We start from the raw sequence: 20453 nt of genomic DNA on the forward strand, positions 1-20453 counted from the left end.
CGGGGTGTGTCCGCAGAATGTTTAGAGGATTTTTGGATTATTTAGGCGAGGATTTTTGGATTATTTGAAATCGAGAGTGTGCAAGGGTGGATTACGGAAAGTGCGTAAATCAAGCGCAGGAATCCGTTAATGCTGCTAGTGCTGGAGTTTAATATGCGAAATTGTTATTTCACGTGGGGCTCGCGTTAATCCAGACGATAGAAAAAATGGAGAGTTTTCAAACGATGCGGCGAGGGAGTTTTCCGACGGTGGAAATTGCAAATGGATTTTCGCCCGAGAAAAATTGAAAATGTATTCAAAGACACGCGTAATATTAGAGTGAGTAATCTTGAGGGTTTTTGCGAGTCCTTTTAAAATTTGATCGAAACCTCTTGAGAAATGTTTGCGCGAATGTCTTAAATAGGATTTGTCGCTAAAGGTGAAACGCAATCTATATACTGTTTGTAATTTTTATATATAAAATACAATGATAAACTTAAATTAGTCTGAAAGTTTAAAATAACTATATATCTATCGAGGCAACTTTAATTGAAAGATTATGTTAAATCTCTAGAGGTTTTAAAGTTTATTTTGCCATTAAATGGAGATGATACTTGAATGCGTTAATCAAAATAAAAAAGATTAAACTGATTAAAATGTCTAGCGATGCCTAGACTTTAAAAACTTATTCTAAAGATCATAAATGCACAACATTTCTATAATAATAATGAAATTAAGCTCTGAAACATAATTGAAAAAAACATTAAATTTTAATGTTAAATTTATATCTTAATAAAAGGCCTAATGAAAATAAACTCTTAGGCCCTTTACTTCGATAAGACATATAATTAAATAAATAACAAGTTAAATACATTAAAAATAAAATTTACTTTGGAAAATTCAAGAATTAATCCTAATTAAAGTTTTATTTTTGTCACAAATATTAAAAAAGTGTCGTTTTTGAAATATACACTTTATTTTAAAATTTCCACCAATTGATTCAGTTTTACTTTGACAAAATATTTAATTTCTTGCAAGGTTAAATTAATAGACGAAATATAAAAATAAAAATGTAATAATAGATACTATATTAAAATATAATTAAAATATTAAATAAAAAATCTAGAGTACAATACTAATTAAAAATATATAATATGTAGTGAATTTTGGGGACCAACAAATATATTATTACACAAAAATTAGCAAAATTATAATGACCGCAAATATCGGAGTCCCTACAGATTTATACATTACACCAGTCAATAGATACGCCACATGCGCGTTTAAAGTCCCGCGAACCGTGCCTGCGAACCTAACAGCCGTCGAGAAAAATACCCACGTTTTTAAGACTCCCATTCAACGTCTATATTGCGCGATACAAAAACAGACTAAACAGATTCGATTTCACTACACAACGACATTCTCACTTCATTCCAAGAAATACTTCAACCACGAACTTACACACGCTCGAGTACAGACGACTTTAAGAATGACCTACCAACGTAACCGAAGATTTACTATCAAAGCGACTACGCACGACATATACGCTTCAAATATATCATAAAAATTGAATAAAAATATTTTTAATACAAAGTCTAACAAATATTTTACAACTAGCCCGATGAGTCACAATATTTTTTTAATAAATATAGATAATTTTAGAACTCACATTGTACCAAATTGGGTATGGTTAATTTTGGGTTATGCAGAAAATGGTCTTTTCTCAACTGTCAAATTGAGTTTAAGTGGCAGTTTAAAGCATCAATTAAATTATATTTTCGCCAATGTAATGCTTCTGCCTAATTTTTTCATTGTTACGTACGGTATGCATTATTAAATGAAGTTGTACTCGAATACAAAACCAGTGAAAATGTAACTATACTGATAATATACATTCTCTGTAACATATATAATATATAGGCGATCACGTGTGCTACGCCATACTGCTTATAGGAACGGCAAAATACATAAATTTACTTATAGATATTTTTTTAATCCGAACCACTTTCTATGCATTAGATTATAAACTATGACGGATTTGAGTCGCGGATAGTCCATTAACTGGCCCTAAAGAATGCCACGTACTATGACACCGGGGCTCTGCCCTTGGCTGGTCGCGCCTACTAAGCAATCGCCTACACACAAAAATCTTGCATCACTACGTTATTCAGATAATCAACAACACTAGAGCGCACTCCAGTGCTAGTTTATACCAATAATTCATATTTTTTAATAGGTATTTATAAAATGTAAGATTTTAATCTGTTATTAAAAATTGCGTCTCCTATGATACACAACACATGCAGATGTTTATTAAATTCATCGGCTATTTTTATATAATTATACTTCAGATCGATAATCATAAATTAGATTTACCTAGATTTTCCTAATTTCACGGATGAATATCGTTATGATTAATTAAAATTGAGCTAGGTCGTACATATAAGATATTAAAAATTATCTAATAATGAGCTACTTTAACTCATAGAGAATATATTATATGTATTTAATAAAAAAATACCCTAAAGAATTGATTAGTAGCAAAAAATAAATTAAAAAAATAATTAAACGCAAGACTCCATCTTGCACCACCTAGACGTTCTCAACCGTTTACCGCAATTAATACATAAATCGATTCGATTAAAATAATTTATTGCATAGACAGCCGTTTAAATCTGACGTGCAGTACATAATCAGACCGCTTTGAAAATATTTGCATGGCACAGTCTGCGTTTAAAACCCGACCGCATTAATCAATCCGCACAGCCAGTGCAGCGATTTTCCCAGACGCCTAGAGGGTTGGGCGTATGATGCATTATATAGCCAAGGGTTGGGGTTGTGGCAGCCCGCATCCAACAGATATCAGAAGCCTCCTCCGTTTTACATTTTCATCACAGAGCGGTGCCGCCGAGATTAATGCACGAGGTGGTTATCGACACATTTTATGGTGCAACAAATGTAAAGGGTTAAAAAGGGTCATTTTTATCCATTGATAAAGGCCTTAACCCTTAGAATGAGCGATGACCGTTCATCTTTTCCTTGAATTTCACTGCTAAACTCATGCGCCCGTATCAGTATGAATATAATAAAAAAACATTTGCACAATTTTTACTACAAGGATAATCGATGTAAAATCACCAGTTAATTTCAGCTAGTATTTTTTTAATAAAGTAAGTTACAAGTAGCCGTTTTTATACATATTATTTTTTTTTTAAATGCAGTAAGTCAGATCAACTCGATTCGTGCGCAAGTTAGTTCAGATTTAATTTCTGAAGAATTTCTAGGCGACCAATTTGTACACAAGACGCTCGGGCGTTTCTCGAGTTAAGCAATCGGAGTTGGGGTCTTAACACCCTGATGAATGTGTCTGCTTAGTTGCCATCCCACACCACTTTTGTGGGGAGTAGGTTTTTCAACCACCCCAGCCATTACCCTAGAAGCATGACCCTCGACCCTCGCGCTGAGAACAATGAGACGCGCGTTGTATCACTGCTTACGAAATATAATGTGAAATTAGCGCTTTTGTGATAAACGGCTATGTAATAATTTGCAGAAACACAGAGCCTGAGGTTTGTCAAGGTCAATGTTTGTAGCTAACACAAACAGAGGAGCTCTGTTTTACTTTGCATTAATTCTTAGTAAATTACCATCATAAATTAAGAAATGAACCTTGTCATTTACTAAAGAAAGACATTCAAAACATTTTAGTAAATCAGATAATATTTTAATTAGCAAAAAAAATCATGGACTGTAATAAGGTAACCATCTTTTACGCATTAAATATAATATATATATATATATATATATATATATATATATATATATATATATATATATATATATATATATATATACATAGTATATGTGAATGATTTAAAAAATATAATATGTAGCGTAAAATTTAAATTTTTAATATTTTGAAACATTGTGGTAATTAGTTGCTCAATTGGAGAGCGCAATTGTTTCAGCTCCTCGTCACAATCGTCGAAGACATTTTTGTGACTGGGAAGTTCGTTAAAAACTGAATAGCTGTTTTGATAAGAATTGACGAATTGTCGACCCCACCCTTCAGTAATTTTAAAAAGGGCTTCAAAAAGCTGGAAGAAGCGTGTAAATGTTTTCGAGCGCTAAAGTAAGAATAAGAAACGCAATCGCAACTCTATGACACCAAACAGCCGACAGCTAAAATCATCAAGCGTCGACGAATTGTCGACGCCACCATCAATGAACTTCAAAAAGTGTTTAATTGAAAACATGCAACGTCATAAATACAATTATTGTATTCCAATGTTCCTAAAAAAGGCACTAGAATACAAATACATACACGATTCGTAATCTTGTATAAATATTTTTTTAAAGAGCTAACGTATCGTACAAAACGCAAATTGACAATAAAAGCTCGGACGTCAAAAAGTTCAAAACAAAATAGTTTAAAAGTCGATTTAGATTGTATTGTTAAGGGACCTTCGAAAAGTATAACAGAAGAGGTAAATGACCATGAAACGACATAAACGAAAACCGTGTTGCTGATCTACTTAAGCCTATCGACAGTGATTGTAAAGAATCGGACATAACAAAAGCATACTTTTATATAAGCTGACCAGATTTTGAAAATATCAAGGAAGGACACTAAAAATAAACAGGTCATTATGGCTGCAGGAGTTAAAAAAATATCATCACGGATTTTTTTGTTCAAAAACTTTTTTTTGAAGAGGACAAAGGAAGACCTCTGGTCACCTTATTTTATACGCCTCCACATATCAACCTTTATGTCGATTTTATGGCTAAAACGGACGACTAGCTGGAGTGTTAGGTCAGATTGCCTCCATTGCGATCGGAAGCTGAATTATAGACCTTAAGAATATACACCTACTATAACATATTATATTCATTAATCGATTTTATACAATTCTATACTCGCATTATGCTCAAAGGCGAGATTTACATATACTTGCGAATGTTAATTAACTACGTCTCCGCCAACGAACGAGGCTTTGTCGCGTTTTTCCGGTTCCGTTTTTATTTTCGTATGCACGTGGGTCGTGAGTTCAATTTGATTTCACACCACGTTAACTCCGCGCCGTTAAATGTGTATTGCCAACTAAATTCCAACGTTTTTTTCTATGCTAATGCACGTGTACTTATACAACGTATAAATTTCGCTTCTTTGACGCACGCCATAAAGCCGCCTCGATTTACGTCAATTCGGTTTACGGCCGACGCGCAATCAGTGGCCGCGGAGCAACGGGAGCGTGAGTCTATTGTGAACGGGGTTCAAAAAAGATTTATATAACATCCAGGGATACCGGAAAGAAATTCATTATGTTTTTAGGCGCAGCCTCATAAAGCATTTGTCCGCTCCCAAATTTAATTTTCTTCATACGGTGGTCGTTCTAGGAGAGCGGCTTAACCACATGACATTTTATCATGCGACTAAAGAGAGAGAGGATAAAGGAAATTTAAATAAAAGTGACGCAAAATTGTAAACTCGAGAAGTGATGTGAGTCAAGTGATACACCACGATGAATAGTCGACATTCAGACTTTCAATACTTTGAAGTATGTCATTACTATATTTTATTATTTTATTTTATTCACGTAGTTCTTCATGAGTAAGAAATAACTCATTCTGTGGTTACAATTTGATACATTAAAATTATGTATATAATACGTTAACATTTAGATAAATATAATAAGTACACTTAAAATATTTATTATTAAATTTTAATAGAGCAAATAAGAAAAACAGCATGGTAAAAAGAAAACAAAAATAGTAAAAAAATAGACAAGTACATTTTGATAAAAAAAGAGTTAACGCTAATATCAGAAATTATCTTAAAATTTATGTTTTTAATTAATTTGAAATTATATATATAAATAACAGTGTAAATTTTATTTGTAATTTATTTTGGTCAATGCTATTAATCGGTTGTTGATTTTAAAAGTGAGGCAAGTCCACTCAAAATAAAATAATTTTATTACAAATTGAAAAGCAAAATTTTGGAGTCTTGGCAATCGAGGAATATTTCCATTTTCAAATATTTATTAAATAATTTTACTAAATTATTATTTAAAATTAATAATTCATTCCGGCATTGTTTTTAAATGGCATAAATTATTTATTTAAAACATTACGGTCCGTTCACGCGTTTTCGCGTGATAGTAAAATTTTTCGGTCAGTCCGTGAAAGCATGAAAAAAAATGTCATCTCGTGTCAAAACATCATTATCGAAGAGTAAAAATAAAATTCAACAATTCTAGTTCACCATTCTTAAAAATGTCTATCCAAGCATAGCAATTATAAGTAACGCTATAATTAAGTTTGTTAAATTCTGCAGACAGTTATTGAACGGTGCAAATTTAAATTCAATGTAAAATACATATTTTATATATACGTAATGCATATTGTGAAAGCTTTCAAAGATGCATTAACAAAACGTGCATTCACTCGTCGAAGAATGAATAAGCCTTCGCATATATGTACATCCACGCGATAAAGCACTTTACATCTTATCTATAACATTTTATAGAAAACGGTAAACGGATCATGCAGAAGCATTCAACATTTTTTTACTTCCATACTTAAAAAGTTACTAATAATCAGCGCACGTATATCCCAACAATATAATACACATAAGTGCATTATATTGTGTTTTCAATGGAATTCTCGGTAATATTGCGTCGTTAGGAAGATCCGAGTATATGCCAAAGTATATAGCATGTCTGCGGAAGTTGCTCCTCTCTCGTGTATTTCGAGAGATAGGTAATGTCACACGGGGGCTGCATTCCAAGCAGCTCCCGAGAGGAGGGCGGTGACGCCGAGGTGTGTGATGGTGTCTCCGAACGACGATGGAATCTACTCCGTTGGGTCTTCTTATAACTTCCACGTCAGTTGCAAGAGGAGGCAAATGGAGCGGCAGCAGAATGATAAGACGTTGAGTAGATTCCAAAATAATACACTATGTGTATACTGTAATTTGGGGGTATTCATTGTTTAGTTTGGCTGTAAGGGTATAATAATAATAAATAATACGTGACTTGTGCATAATATCTAATTCTAAATAAGCCAAATTTTAGAGCATAGTAATAAAATATTATTATATAAATATGCACATACAAACAAATAAAAGTTAAATGTGCATCAGACATAAGTGCTAAACAACTTGATTTTAAAAAACATGTATATAATTTAAGATTATATACATAAATAAACATTTTAATTAAAATACGATTGATTTTACCACAAATTAGGCGCCAAACTGGTAACCGACGACGTGATTATTTGCACAATGAAGTCAGATTATAATAGCCAACAAATAAACGACTAGTGTGTGGCCAAATAAATTGACTTCCACAGTAATCCCTTTAGTAATTTATAATTGCAAAATTCAACTAGAAATAGAGACGGAGACTTTGACATCGGCGAATATGTGTATGTATGTATGCTCTACACGCGGTAAGGTCGGTGGAGCTGGCGTTTTGACAGCACACAGTTAATCGGTGAAAAAATAAAAAAAGGATGATAAAGGCACAGAAAGAAAACAAAATCATGATATATGGTGTAGTAAAGAGCGAACAATAGATGACGTAGAGTTCATCAGTTTGACGGACAAATGGTGAAGAGTGACAATTATATACATGTTGGGCAACTGCAATGAGTCATTGGAAAAACGAAAAAGAGATGGCGCTTGTAGTATCAAAACAAGTTTGTTTCTGAAAAGTGCCATCTGTCAATAGTGTGCTGGCAAACTTTCAGCTATTTTCATCGCGTCCTATCATTTTTACAACCAATTGAAGCAAACATCCTTTGTAATTTTCGAACAATAAAAAAATAAGTTTCGTGTATTGCTTAAATACAAAGGCAAAACACAGAGAAATCAAAGAAGAGTTGGATAAAGTTCATGGAAAATATGCAGCAGTGTTTAAAACTGTTTACAATTGGGTGAAGTGATGAACTTTATTCGGGACGTCTACCTGAGGTGACTACGCTAAAAATGATCGACGAGATGCACGATGTGGTTTTGAGTGATCGACGAGTTAAAGTGCGCGAATTTGTTGAGGCCACATGAATAGCCTATAGTTCAGTGATATCTATTTTGCAGGAAAAATTGGGTATGAAAAAGATATCAGCAAGATGGGTGTTTCGTTTGCTCATTGCAGAATAAACGCAATTGTGTGGTCGATTCAATGGCTGATTTGGCGATTTTAATTAGTTTCTGCGTTAAAACATAACCGTTGATAAAACATGGATCCACTACTACACTCCAGAGAAAAAGGAATAGTCGAAACAGTGTGTTTCTGAAAACGACTCGACTCCAAAGAAGGCGAAGACTGTATTTTTCTAAGGCGACGGATATTTTATTCATTTCTGATTTATAGCGCGTACTTTGTAACTTAGACTGCTAAAATTTTTTTCACGATGGTGTCCTATTTTAACGAAGAAACGCATTGTTTCATTAGATGGTTAAAACGATTTTTTTTATTAACAAAATTTTTTTTATTACTTAATGGTATAAGTTAATCCCTTCAATTGCGAATAACAGAGTTGTTCAATTGACGGACTCGACAGAGATCTTTATAGTGCTATTTATCTTTTTTTGCTAGAGTGCAAATGTCAGGTGACAATTATTTTTTAGTGACATAAGTCTGCCTTGTTTACTTTAGAGGAAAAAATGTAAAAAAAATCGATTGTTTTACGCATTTAAATAAAAACCATCATCTCGATTGAAATCTACTTTAGATAAAAATTCACGTGTTGTAAAGCTCATATATTTTTCGAGAAGTGTAAAATAAATAAATAATAAAAAAAATCGGTGCCAACAGGTTGCAGACACCTGTTGTATTTATCCGCTCGAGGCGAGTTAGTTGCATTCATACCGAAGGATGCTGTTTGTGTTTGGAAAACTTGCGCCAACCGACAAAAGTGTACTTCGTGTCTGCAATACTATATTTACTGGGTGCTTTATAGCATATTTATACAAAATAATATGTATATATGTATATTCAAACGTACATTTTTAAAGATTTGCTTATTCCTATCCTCGACAGATAGAAAGGATATGTGTTACGGTTATATTTTCCGAGAGTTGAACATACAAGTGACACTTTCCACATCTTTGGAGGATAAGCATATAAAATGAATAAATAAAAATGTAAATATCGATATTCAAAGAATATATATTTATAAGTAGCACATTTGAGGTTCATATGAATCGGAGAATAATAAAATATGTTAAGGCTAGCTTGGACAGCTCTTTAATATGTCGGGTTCATCCATTCACAATTAAAAGGATTTTACCATGATATTATATCATAAAAAATAAGTTTTAGGGAGCATTCATACTTGAATGCATACACTTTGAACTTATAAAGCTCTGCGATTTGGACTTCAACAATGAGAAGGCTGGCAACCGTTCAACCGCCGCTTCTCTCTTCGCATCTCCAGGTCTAGCTCGACGTCCGGAATCCAGAGACATTTCTCAGTTGTAGCACGACAAATAAATAATACAAAATTTGCAATATTAAAAATATTGTAGATGCATATTAAAAAAATAAAATAATAAAGGAAGCTTAATAGGAAACCAGTGCATACATTTAGCCAGCGGCGAGACTACTAAATGCCGTCATAAATAACGTATTGCGACGGCTATATTAAAAAGAGCTAGGTCCGAAAGTGGGTCCGTGAAACAATAAAGCGCGCCCGTAAAAGGTTGTACATCACTGGCGCCAGACGCCGGACGGCAAGAATGTAAATATAGGCACGGTGTTGCCATTCGCACACAGGTGGCAATAACCGAAATACAATATGCCGGGAATATGTACAATACGGTAGATATATTTCTCCGTCTTGGCATTTCCAGGATCAGGCTTTCAGAGATTTAATTAATTCCCGAAAGATAAGTTTAATTTGCACCTCAAAAGTATAAGGATATATTTATTTATGCATAGAATATATTTGTTTCGAAATGATAATGAAGATGTCATACCGTGTATTGTATTACTATTTCCCTCTAAATATCTTAATTATTCTATGAGTTGAATCTACTATTGTTCTAACCGCAACGATAAAGATTTAGGGACGTAATCGTAGCTCTCTATAACACTATACAGAAAACTGACGAGCATCGACAAATTGTCGATGCCAAACATGTTTCAAGTTTCTAAATGAACACTCGCTACGTCATAAATATAATTTGTTGTACACTGAATACTCTTGAAACCCTTCCATTTAGCATTGTTATTACCAAAGATCACGGTAAATTGTTAATGTCATTAAAAATTTAAAATAAAATATTGCTGATTATTTTATATAAAAGTAAGATTTTTCACAATGTCCCAATGGGCACCCATATATAAAATAATATCCTTTGGTCACTTTTTATATTGCATTACTACATCATCCAATATGTTACCCTCGTAGCTTTCATTCGCTTTTTAATATTAAACGACCATAAAGCTTTCGCTACATAAATCGGCATATTTCGTTGCAACGCACCACGTGTGTGTATATATCATACACTATGGTGTAGATATAATTTTATTATATCTACATGCACGTTTCTACACAAGGGTATTCCCTTGCGGTATTTCGAATAAGTCTTTCTGCTATATATCATGCAGCCCCCAGGTTTTTCTTGCGAGATTTTCCTTGGTTATTTTTTTCTCTAGCACGTGGCAATACATTACAATCGATCAATGCTTTTCACCGGTGCTTTACTTTTTCCTCCCCAAAAGACCACCCTCGACACAAACTATTATAATAAGCCGTTTTTTGTTGAGATGATTCTAAAGACTTTGCAAATATTAAAACTTAGGTTATTGAACTAAATTTAAGATAATTTAAATCACAAAAAATGTATTTAAAACATTGTATTTCGCGAAAACATGCCACAAAGATAAGATAACTGGACTAACGTGTAAAGTTTTTTATAGGGTCTTATTGTTAAGATTTCGTCAATTTTAATTTTGAAAAATTGACTCTGATATATTTAAAAATATATTTTTAATCAAATTTTTACTTTATATTATTTAACATTGTATATAATGCATTGATTTCATAATATTTTTTGCTCTAGCTTTGACTTTCTTTCATTATTTCTGTGATTAAGTATTTTTTTTTAATATAAAACACAACAAAAGTGGTACTAACATTTTTAAAATCAAATTTAGAACTGATTCTAATTTATATATGATATAAATATAATATGCATATATATGAACACTGTATATAATAATTAATAGAACAATTTTACTATAATATGTATCACAGTAATCATTTTGTAAAAAATACATGGAAAGATTTTTACAACAAAAAAATATATAATCTGTAGCGATCATTGGTCAGCTATACAAAATACGCGTTAAAAGCGCAATAAGCAACACACCATTAGTTTTCACGACCCATCGATAAGTGCGCATAAGCGCATATCATTTATTTATATTTAGAAATCACATTCAACAGCACTTTTATTTAGAATTAACTTCCGACAAGAACTTAAAATTAGTTATTCCCGACTTGCAACACACAAGGACTCATAAGAACTCGCAGGAAATAGAGCTACTCTAACCATGAACGGAGGGCAAAAAAAAATAAAAAAACCGCTTCCCTCTTTTCGTAAACATTTGTCCAGATACCTTACAAAATACGTTTAACCCGATCTATTTAGATGATCACAAATTAAGAAAATTGTACGTGATTCATTGAGTTGCGACTGATTCTGGTCTTTTATATATTTTATATTATTAAATATTAGGTTATAGTTCTAAATTGTTTTCATGTTGTTTGTGTATATATTTTTTGTCAATGGATAACAGTTTAAGCCAAATCGGGTTTTGAGCGCTTTCGTTGGCGACAGCGGAAGAATATAAAATGTCAACATCGAAATTGTTCTGCGGACGCAGACTCCATTAGAGGATAGCAATAAACCTCAAATGGAAACTTCATGACGTGAGTCTGTGTGGTGTTTTTTAATAACCAACCCCGGCAGCCCTTTGTGTCTGCTGAGCAAACGGGAGATGATTGCGGGAACAAATACGGGCGAAAGGACGGGAGGACGAGGGTGTATTTTCTTTCAGCCAAGGTAATGAAGAAAGGGTCCCGCGGAACCTAGGAGACAGAGAACGGACCCTTTCACCAACATTCACAATGCGCAATGATTAATTACGTGAAAACTTTTGACATAATACCAAAAAATATGAAACGTATTTTGTTTGCATAGTGCAACTTTAAAAATTAAAACTTAAATTAAAAGTAATTATAAAACAACACTTACGATAATATTCATCATGGAGTATGATAATCGAGCCTGAAACAATAATAAAAATATATATTAAAATTGAAAATTATATAATATATAATAAAAAAGCTACGGGAGTACGACTATCGAATAAATTGATTTTCTTGAGATATATTGAACAAAAAAAAACATGGATTGTAGTTGATGATCTAAGGATATTTCTGCCGAAAAAATTTTTAAGAAATTATATGTCTATTCGCAATTGATTATATTTCAAGAATACTTCAAAGTGCAAATCTTAGACACTTACTATTTTATCAATATCACTGGTGATTATGTTTTCTAATTTCCTGCTGTGTTTAGATGATTAAAACTTAATAAAAATGCTTATTTCCAAAAAAATAATAATTTCATAAGCACTTGTACCGAAACTTGGATCAAAATTGTATACAAAGTAACTTCAGTAATATGTTAATATCCTACGATTTTTTTAAGTTCAATTTATTACAATATCTTTATTGATTGAAATACATATTAGATAAGTATTTGTAATATTTAAGTAACTGTTAAATAACAAGAATTGTGGGTTACGGATTAGAAGAATAATAGAAAAGTGTTAAAACAAGGTTGTTTTATATGCTTACATAAAGGGTGGCATTTTATTAAAACAAATCAATTTTAAGGCATATTTTATTGCATGTTTAAATTCGATGATCTTATGACTAAAATAGAGCAAGAAATAACGTTTCTATTTAATCTTTAAATAAAAATATAACCAAGGTGAAAAAAATATATATTTAACAATAAAAATAAGAAAATTTTCAAGCAATTCAATAAGCCAGGGGTCGGCAAAGTGCGGCTCCGGAGCCGCATGCGGCTCTTTGGCTCCTTGAGTGCGGCTCTGGCACAAATATCCACGGGCCCGGGCGCTAATTCTGGTCGAGTGTCCTTTCCATGCAACGTTGAATGTGTACGTGAGCGTTGACGTAGTATCTGTTTCGTCCGATAGGGGCGCAGCGCAGCGTAGTAGTATGACAGCTGTCAATCTGCGTACTTGGCGGTTACAGACGGGGCCAAAAGTATGACTGGCGTCAGAAAAGGGTTTGTTGCCATTTTGAAAGAAAAAAATAATTACGAGATATTGGTTTATCATTGCATTATTCACCAAGAAGCGCTTTGTGCGCAGATATTTCCGGAAGAAATTAGTAAAGTTATGGGATTAGTGATCACGATCATCAACTCCATTGTAGCTAAAGCTCTTAATCATCGTCAATTCAGAGAATTTTTAGTTGAAATGAAGAGTGAGTACGCTGATTTTCTGCTTCATAACAAGGTTCGATGGTTATCAAGAGGGAACGTTTTAAAACGCTTTTGCTCAAGATTTTGAAAGGGAAACATTGTTTCACTTTCCGAGCCTGCTGAAGCATCGCCAAGAAAATAATTCCTCTATTGACAAACACCATTTCAAAACAACAATTTTAAATATGAGGAAAGCATTTCTCAGCAGGTTTCAAAGCGACCTTAGCATTCGTCAAAAATCTTCTTAATGCTACAATAAACTGAGTTGAAATTTTCTCCTTTTGGCATTGACATTAGTAACTTTGAAATATAATTGCAGGATTTAAAAAACAAGAAAATATGGAGCTCCAAATTTGAACGTCTTTGTATTGATTTGGAAATATCGGAGAAGAACGAATGTGATCTTAGTTCACAACACAAGTGGTCCGCTTTGAAAGACCTGGAGAATGAAGTCATGATCATTTTCAACGTTTGGAATAGTATTCCTGACTCTTAAGATCCGCTGAAAAAGCTTGCGTTTGCTGTTCTTTCCCTTTTTGGTTCTACACAGGGCCGGCCCGAGGGGCAGGCAGTACAGGCGATCGCCTGGGGCGCTAGATCTTGTGGGGCGCCGTGATACCAAATAAAGGCGCAATATTCACTTAAAATTATCAAACAATATTGTTAAAGAATATAATCTGATATAAGTTTTTTATACACTACTGTGTACTCTTTAAATTATTTCACACGTAAAAAATCACAACAAAAAATAAATTATAAATTCTTAAATACCCACAATCGTAAAAAAGAGCATGTTGTAAAATATAATATATTATTTCTTTAATTTGAATTATATTTTTGCGCTCATCAAGTGTTAATAGGGGGGGGGGGGGGGGTAAATTTAGTTTTTGCCTGGGGCGCCAAACAACCTAGGGCCGGCCCTGGTTCTACATATTAATGCGAACAAATTTTTCAAGCATGAACTTTATCAAGAGTAAACTGAAAAGTTGTCTTATTGATGAGAACCTGGAATCATGCCTAAAATCAAAAACAACAACATATAAACCTGACTTACTGAAACTTTCCAAGGAGATGCAAGGACATTGTTTGCATTAAGTGTTTGTCAGTCATTGTCATGATTTAAATTTATGGATACCTTACTTTCATATTATTGTTTATCAACTAATAAATCTTTATTAAGTGTGAAATCAAGTTTTATTCAGTGTACCTGTAATTTAATGAAGGTTTAAAATTATAATAAAGGTTTACTAAATTAAAAAACAGATTTGGCTCTCAGAACTATTTTGAATCGTTGTAATGTACATATTTGGCTCTTCGGCCAATAAGTTTGCCGACCACTGCAATAAGCGCAGCGTCGCCACTAGAGTCTCCAATTACTCGAATCATCAACTACTCGAGTATCGAATATTAAAATTTTAAAATACTCGAGTACTCGAGTACTTTCGAGTATTTACCAAATGTACCAAAATAGCTATTATTCAAATTCGTGCACATATAAATAAATAAATAAACTACTTAGTATGTTAATTTTTACAATTCTTTTAACTTCACGAACATACTTTTTAAAAACAATAATGCAAAAAGTGTCTCGAATTTAATATTACTGCTAACCTTTGGTTTTAATATTCCCGTTATGGAATAAACCCTTTCCGTTGCTGTTGATGTTGGACTTATTGTCATAAACGCGTTGGATAAGGCTTCTAATTTATATCTGTTCGCTTTTTATAGATATAAAATTTTTTGAACTCTCTTTATACGTTCGCTTCTTTCATTCCCTTCTCTGCTTTTCTCTTATTTCCTTCGACTATTGACAAAATAGCATTTTGTAATTCTTCTTGAATAGATTTTTTTTCTTAACAATATACAATATTCTACTCCTTCTGATTAATGCGAAGAATTTAAATCTATATCCTTCGAAAATGTATTTGGGTGAATCCCTTTCACTCTAGAGCTAAACGGTTCGCAAAGAACTGACTTTACTTTAAATGCCTTTAAAACACACAATTGTTTTGATTTCTATTTTAAGCTGAGGGATCAGTATAAACAATTTACAACACTTTACGCTACAACTGCATAGTCATAAAACCTAAAATTTTTTTTTGTTGATATTTCATATTGTTCATTGCCATAAATTAGATAAGTCGGGACTGTCGAACAGAAAACACAAAAGAAATTTCTCCGTCGTACCCACTAACATAGCCGACGACCGGAACTATGCAACTATGGAACTATGAAAAAAGTATACCTGATAGTAACCGCTCTAACTCGGGACTTCGGGCATAAACGCCAAATAAAAGCAAGACGTTAACCTTTACCGGACCGAGTTAAAGTTATTTTTGTTTCTGAAATATTTCAAAATTTTTCAATTTCGAGTATTAATCGAGTAATTTTCAAAATACTCGATTATCAAGTACTTGAAAAATAGACAAAAATACTTGAGTATCGAGTACTCGATTACTCGAATTGGAGACTCTAGTCGCCACACTCAGTACTGCACTCAATTTCGGGAAACGACATTTGCTTACAGATTTTTAATGTAATCGATAAATTCAAACACAGATATTAAGATAATTATTAGTACATATTAAAATCAAGAGCAAAAAGCAACGAGTTTTGAGACTTAAATGGCATTTTAAAAGTGAAAAAAACAAAAATTAAGCATTACGTTGTGATTTTTTTAGAATCTTATATACTATATGTACCTTATCATATTTTTAGAATAATATTTCTCAAGGTCCACTTTTTTTAAAACAAAGTCAACAGGGCTTAGTCAGTATTATCATAAATATCTCTAAAATTAGGCATTAAAAATAGCCAGAAATAAATTAAATAATCATAAAAATAGGTATGTATTTTTTGATATGGGTTGAAGTAAGAGTGAAGATTTTTTATGAATATATTTATTTTTTCATTGCGAATAAAAGAAAAAATTAAGACGTTTATCATAATTTATTTTAAATAAGATATTAATTGATTAGTAAGTATCAAAATAGTAGTGTAATAAAAAACATATTTAGAACAGTTTAAGTCTGTTTTTTTACCAGTATTAGTTTATTTTAAGAACGATTTTTTTACGCAGCTTATATATTATGAATCATATTTGATGAACTAAAAATAAAATTGAACGCGTTTTCAATACCATAAACGTAATTCCAACAGTAATAACCGTCATTTATGATTTTCTAAATATCGTATATTTTTTCATACCGATAACGCCATTTACAAACGTCGAAGTGTCGTTTCCGTTCGTAATAGGATTTGATGAGAAATTGCGTATATTTGCCATCGATTCGAAAATGTATGCTAACTCCTTAATTTAAACCCCATGGGATCTTACGTAAGACCTTTGAACCTTTTTGAATTTGTGCATTTATCGAAATGAGGCGCAGTCAACCGATTACGGCACGATTTTAAAGCATATTAAAGCATATGCAAATATATAAATTTATTTTTCTAAATTTGATCACATCTATATGTAATCATGCCTGTATATTATTTTGATATTCGACTTTCACCTGATGGAGAAAATCGAATTCTTCCCGTTTTCGATTTGCCCGAGTTAACCCCCATCCGTGCGGAAGTCGATCTAATTCTTGACGAATTTTATTCGGAAAGATGTCGGGTGAATGATTGAAAATTGGTCTTAAATCTCATTACGGAATATAGGGGGGGTCATTGCTCCTTCAAGTTTCGGCTAAATTCGCCGAAGGAATTTTACGTGCGAACAATTTCCATTTGGATAATATAATAATTTAATTGATTGTCATTTAGATTGTGACTTTAACCGATAATATACGCCGGGGCTTACTTTTCACCACAATAGGTAAAGAATACACATTCTATACAACACTAATTTATTTATATGGCATATGATATTTACAACTTATCTCGATCGGTGACATTGAATACAAATTATTTATCTAAATTACATTGATACAATTAAATATAGCTAATAACCATTCAATGCTTATTTACTATTTATTTTAAATTAATCTAAGCACAGTACGTCATGTTTTACAAATCTTATAATCAATTCATAACTCACCCATCCCACGTAAATCATTTGATCAATTATTCACGTGGGTCTGAATTTTTTATAAGCCTCTCACACCTACGCCACGCATTATATTAATAATACACAGGAAGAGTTTTTGCGGCTAAGCGCTTTGAAATTTTAAACATCTGAAAACTTTCCTTTCACACTTTTAAGCTTACACAAAGCAAGCAAACGCGTCTATTAAATGCATCGGTAAACTTTCCGACAATTAGCCCGAGCTTTTTCCCCGTTGCGTGCGAGCCGCAGGTGGCGAAAGACCGATAACCGAGAAAAACTTTTTCTCTTTTCCAGAGTCGGTCAAAAAAATACGATTTTTTTATACAAATGACGGGAGACTAGGGACGCAATTTACACGCGGCTCTATTGTTATGCAGTTTTGATCCTTGCTCCCCAAGTTTAGAGCTCGTTCTTTAAAAAAAATGGGTAAAAAAATAGATTATGTGAAAAACTTTGGCAATTCGGAGCTTTCAATAACAACCGACAACTTTCTTAATTACGAGTTTTTTATTACGAAAATTTAAGTAAAATGTCCAATTTTTTTTGTTACGATTGTGTTTTTGTCAAAGTTAATTTTTAAAATTAGTGACATATTTTTTTATAATAACAGTAAATATAATTGAAGATATACATTTGCAAATTAATTTATTCCTTATAATTTTTTAACCGAGTTTTATATTGAAGTGACAAAATGTTACGACAACATACAATATGATTATGTCTTTAGTATATTTTTTATATTAGTTTAAGTAAATAATTGTATTATGATCGATAGTAAGTGTAAGCATTTGAAAAGTCATGATTTGCCGCAACAATAATTCATTAAATATAGTTAATGTTATTTTTCATAAACAGAATTTACTAAATATATTGTATGATATCCTATATAGTAAAATGTTTATTTTTTTGAATTTTTCTGAATAACATCCTATGAAAAAACAGACTTTTTTATTTATCATTTATTTCCTTGAGAATTTTATAGTATAATAAATCAATATTATATTCTGTTATGTTCTTCCAAGAACATAAATAATATAAATCAGACCTCTTTTAAACGACAGTATTAGTATTTTTTTAGTGATTTTCAAATATATATGTATATACCATATAATAGGAAAAATTGTTAAGCGCTCTTTGAAAGCAACCAAAATATATTAGTTTAATAGCTTAAAATACATCTCATGTAGATTAATTATGTTTATAATAAAAAAAACTGTGTGGGAGTTCCAACCACTTGCACAACTAATTTAGAGATCAAAAATAAAAACTAACTTGTCTCGAGAGTACAATAATGGAAGAGAGAGCTCGTTAATATTTATTAATATTTCACAGACCACCTATTAGCACACACGTCTCGACACTCATAAATACTATAAAAAGCTACCCTTCTGTATGAAAAGGATGCGATAGACAAAATGATTATTGTTATTTTTACCCCTTTGGTAACGATCGCCATAATTGGCCATTTAAAAGTTTCACTTTTAAGCTGCGAACATATGTCGTAAGTGTGTCCAAGAAACGATGCAATTTTCCCACTAACATATTCATCAGGGATTCGCTAGAACTGTTTCGATCATATTCGAAATATAGCCCTATGTAGCGTTTGGCAGAACGGCGGGCATCGGCTCCGGGGCGAGGATCTTTGAGATCCAACCCGCGGGCGCCTCGATAGCTGTTTTTAACCCGAATCTCAGAGTCACTCTCCTGAGACACCTCTCGGACCAGTGGCGCACAACGGTGCATATCTCGGCCCCGGGCCTAGACGTGCACCTGATTTCAGCGTACTTTAAGTATGCGGACCCCGTTGAACAGCACTTGAGTGGGCTTTCGTCGGCGGTGGAAAGCCTCCGCGGGCGGAACCTGGTCGTGGGTGCGGACCTAAACGCCCTATCCCCCCTATGGGGAGAAAAATCGGAGACTAGGCTTAACCGCAATCCGGCTAGGAATCATCAGGTCGTCGACTTCATCTTGGGCTCGAGCCTAGATGTTGCGTTCGATGAAACGGGACCCTCAGTCCCAACCTTTGCCTCCCCGAATGGAGAATCGTCGCCGGATGCGACCCTGCACTCTCTCGTAGATCCGCTAACAATTAAAAATTGGAGAGTTCATTCCGAAATGTGTCTCTCCGACCACAGATTAATTAGTTTTAATTTACAGCCAACCTATCGGGATCGGGCCCTAGAGGATCGCGTTACTCCGGCGTCGCTGCTACCTCGACGCTTCAAATTTGGAAAAGCCGATTGGAAGAGCTTTGAAGTGGACCTTCAGAAGGAACTTGACAAAGCAGCTAGAAATCTGGGTCCAGATGTGGAAGCTAAAGCCGAAGCACTACAGATCGCTATACTGGCGGCTGCAGAAGCGAACATACCCAGAAGCAGACCTAGACCTCAGAACAAAAAGCAGCCCGACTGGTGGTCCCCAGAGATCGCAGTCGCCAAATCGGCGGCTAAGAAAGCTTACCGCATCTACGCTGCCGAAGCGAAGACGCGTGGATCCGGACGCATTGACTCGGATACCCCAAAGGACGACCCATTCAGAGCGACCAAGAAGGCGCTAAGAAAAGCGACAAATAATTATAAGTACCTTATCAGAAACTCAAAGAGGAACCACTGGAGGGAATTTGTCACAAACGAAAGCTCAAACAACGTATGGGGACGCCACTACCGCATAGTCAAAATGTCAGACAGATCCACCACTTCCATGTCAGGAATCGTCGACAAGAACGGCATCTGCGCAATAGATTCAAAAGAAGCGGCCGAGAACATACTCGAAGCTCTACTACCGATGGATCCGCCTTCCGAGGACACTCCTCGACAAGCGGAAATAAGAACAAACTCAGCGGCGCCGGAGCCCGCACGTTCGACCTCACAACCTTTCTCGCGTACA

General features: G+C 33.6%; 1 protein-coding gene across 20 annotated transcripts in view; it reads right to left on the reverse strand.

Annotated features, from left to right (window-relative positions):
* LOC148227917 (uncharacterized) overlaps positions 1-20453 on the reverse strand; it is a 463346-nt gene that overhangs the window by 143702 nt on the left and 299191 nt on the right. For 14 of the 20 annotated variants that reach the window (XM_088200599.1, XM_088200607.1, XM_088200591.1 and 11 more), the window contains one exon: positions 12251-12283. The exons of the other annotated variants lie outside the window; for them this stretch is intronic. The gene's annotated coding sequence lies outside the window, so the exon portion shown is untranslated. The remainder of the gene's footprint in view (positions 1-12250; positions 12284-20453) is intronic. 20 annotated transcript variants of the gene reach the window in all.

The sequence above is a fragment of the Plectrocnemia conspersa genome, unplaced genomic scaffold (genome assembly GCF_051122295.1).
Source record: "Plectrocnemia conspersa isolate PC_06_02 unplaced genomic scaffold, ASM5112229v1 ptg000012l, whole genome shotgun sequence".
Taxonomy (NCBI): domain Eukaryota; kingdom Metazoa; phylum Arthropoda; class Insecta; order Trichoptera; family Polycentropodidae; genus Plectrocnemia; species Plectrocnemia conspersa.